This window comes from Corvus brachyrhynchos, unplaced genomic scaffold (genome assembly GCF_000691975.1).
Source record: "Corvus brachyrhynchos isolate BGI_N302 unplaced genomic scaffold, ASM69197v1 scaffold395, whole genome shotgun sequence".
Classification (NCBI taxonomy): Eukaryota; Metazoa; Chordata; class Aves; order Passeriformes; family Corvidae; genus Corvus; species Corvus brachyrhynchos.
In genome coordinates, this window is record NW_008238340.1 from 856,244 (window position 1) to 859,572 (window position 3,329).

The window sequence follows — 3,329 nt, forward strand, 5'->3', positions numbered from 1 at the left end:
AAGGGAGCGGAGTCCGGGGCCGCCGCGATCCCTTCTTAGGAAGCGGGAGCTGAGCTCGGGGCCGCCGCGATCCCTCCTTGGGAAGAGGAGGCTGAGCCCACGGCCGTCGCAATCTCTCCTTGGGAGGCGGGAGCTGAGCTCGGGGCCGTCGCGATCCCGCTTTGGAGAAGGGGGAGCTGAGCCCGGGAGCGCCGGGATCCTTTGGGAAGGGAAGGCTGAGCCTGGGGTTGGGGGTACGTCAGTCGAGCCAAATGAAGAATTCCGGTCCTGTTATTCCCTGCGGTTTTTAATTTCTTGTTGTTTCTAGGCCGATTTGTTGGTTATGGAATTTCGCAGGCGGTGGGAATGGCTGCTCCTGGCTGACTTCGGCCGAGGAGGGAGGGTGGGACAGGAGTTTCGGGTGGTATAAACGCATTATTCCCTCTGTGAATATATATGTCAGACCAGACATCCATTATTTTTTCCATGACTAATTCAGCAGCAGGGTTTTTCAGAGTGCGTGTGCCTCCACGCGTGGCCTTATATAACTGACATTTTGACTAACGTTTTAGGCCAAAATCACAATAAAGCCTTTAGTTACAGGGAGTAGATATAAAAGGGAAGTATTCACAGTTGTAGCACAGATGTATCAATTCCTGTTGCATGGGAATATGTACATTTTGTAATTCTCTGGAGGTTACAGATGAACTAAGATAATATTTTAAGAAGTATCATTACAATTTTTTTAAACTTTAAATGTAGGGCCTGATCTTACAGGTAGTGCAGCTGACTGTGGAACTCACATTGGAAACAAGGTCAGATATTGAGAACAGTTATTGTGTAAGTTTTTTATTTGAGATTGGGGAGGGGGGGCTGTAGTGCACCACAATTAGTTATTTTGAACAGTATTTCATAGGTTAAGCAAATACAAACTGAAATTCCAGCACTGAGTTTTATTTTGTAATGAAAAGCATATTTAGCACATATATGAGCAACACCTGGTAAATTGCAGGCTGTATTATTTTTTTTTCCTAAATCTGCATTATCTTAGCACCTGGAATTTGTGTGCCTATGTTTTACCTGAAAGGCTAGAAAAACAACCTGCAAGAATTTGATTATATGATAAATCAGAAAAGCCAGACAGAATAATTTCTAAGGTAATTTTTCATGGCATAGAAGTTTGATTTGCATTCATGATTTTATAGGTAAAAATATCAGTAAACTAATTTGGTTTCTGGGTTTTGGTTTTGTGCTGTTTTGTAGGTTTTATGTTTTAACTGTTATGGATTTTACAGATTTCAGAATTAGGAGCAGTAAATATTTTCTTCCTTTTTATAAGCACAAGCTCCTTACCAAGGCTCACAATTACTGAATAAAAAGCAACCCAGCAAAAACTCCAAGCACAATATTGAAGAAGTACTTCAGAATAACCAAGAATAATCTATTTATGGAATTATATTATTGTCTCATGAAGCAGAAAGACCAAATTCTTAGTATTTAGTTGATTTGAAATGTTAAAGTTTCAGCTCTAAAATGATAAGGCACTTCATTGGATATTTTTAAATTTTATAGTTCTGTTTTTCACAGGTTTCATTGGAGTTTTTTTTTACACTACATTTACTCACAGGTATTTCAGTTTTTGTAGTAACATCTGCTAATATTTGCAATTCACAGCAATCTTCTTACAAGAAATATACACTTTTTTTCCTGCAGATTTGGTAGCAGTAGCTGCAGTGAGGATTCCAGAATGGTTTCTACTCATATCCCTGCTTTTGTAGATTCAGTTGTATCCTTGGATATGGAAGCTTCTTAACCCTAGACTTGAGGGGTTTTGGGAAATAAAGGAAGTTATAATGAACATGATTGAAAAGTAAAAATAAATAATTCTAATTATATGATACAAAGGGATGAGAGGAGAAAGATTTTTATGAGTTATCTTTATGTGTGTGAAAAATTGAGAGTTAGTATAAGGTAATATTTGAATTAAATAGCTATTTAAGAAACTTGCTAGAGGGTTGTGAAATTTGAATTAATGAGTGACCTAAACCGATCAATAAATTTTTTAAATTTTATTTTGGCCTATGTTGCATGCTGTTGTCTTACACATTGAGAAGAGAATATAACCAAGTAAGAATTGCCAAATTCTTACAACTGTGAATGAGTGTGTCCTTTAGGAACATGTTTTCCAGAAAAGTAAACTGACAGTTTAATACCTTAGGAATGACTAGACAAGACATTATTTGAGAGGTGTATTATGATTTAGTGATGCAGACCATGTAGTTATTAGATAAACTCATGATTATTCTGTATTCAGTAAAACAAATATCCTTTTGAATTTTTAATGCATCTTAGGTCTTACGCTTGAACAGTTAAGATATTTATCATTTGACAAATAACCTTGTTCCTGCCATTTATTTAAAGAACTTTTGACAGATGAGAAAAGGTGACCATTTCACAGGTATTAAAAATGGGCTGTTTTGCCCAATCAGTCGATCAAGGCTTTCATTGCTGTAACATGTTCATGTTGCAGGAGGAATCCTCTCTCTGAATGAATGACAGAATCCTGTCGTGCTGTAAGTCAGACTGATTTACCAGAAGAGGCAGGACAGACTGAAGTTGTGAAGTGTAGGTGAGCCAGGAGCTGACCAGGCCTGGGCAGACACAAAGTCCACACTGAACTGCTCGCCCTGACCTTGAGCTGCACTGTTTGCCAGTGATCCCTGACACAAGGTCCATAATCTCCTTTGGAGTGTATCTAGGATGGCACCTGGCACTTCCTCCAGGTCCCCATCTCCCTGCTGGATATTTTTGGTTTTGTATTCTGCATTCAAACTACTTCATATTCTGCAGGTGTTTGTGTTTGATGGCTCCTGCCTGGCTTGGCCATAGCTGTTCTTAGCTGGAATAAATCTTCTACATCTTCCTTCTGCCATGCACAGCAGCTCAGGAATCCTGGAGGAAAAGGCAGTTCTTGCTAATTTATTTTCATACATTGAAACACTGTGTGTTGTTCCTAAGGTGCATTTGAGATTTAGAAAGAAATTTAGTAGGATAAAATGGTATTGAGAGTGGTGGAAATGCAACCCCCTAAAAAGGAAAACCTGGTGAACTTGGGTACTGTCACAGATTTTTATCAGAGCCAAGCTGTTATCTCTGCCTTAACCACACAGTTCAGAGCCAGCAGCTGCCAGTGCATGACCAACAATAGCTGAAATTAATTTTTTTGTCGTTGCTTTTGCATTTTCTCAAATTTCTTTTTTTTTTTTGTTAAACATTTATCATTGTTTTCTCCCAGGTTGTAGTTAATGTGCTTCTGTTCTGCCTGTCAAGCTTGTAGGGAACTTTGTTCA

The 3,329-nt window shown here is 38.7% G+C and overlaps 1 protein-coding gene across 1 annotated transcript in view; it reads left to right on the forward strand.

The window, feature by feature from the left end:
- The first annotated feature begins 209 nt into the window (after nucleotides 1-209).
- PRDM2 (PR/SET domain 2) overlaps nucleotides 210-3,329 on the forward strand; it is a 42,484-nt gene continuing 39,364 nt past the window's right edge. Inside the window, exon 1 of the mRNA XM_017735049.1 lies at nucleotides 210-233. The gene's annotated coding sequence lies outside the window, so the exon portion shown is untranslated. The remainder of the gene's footprint in view (nucleotides 234-3,329) is intronic.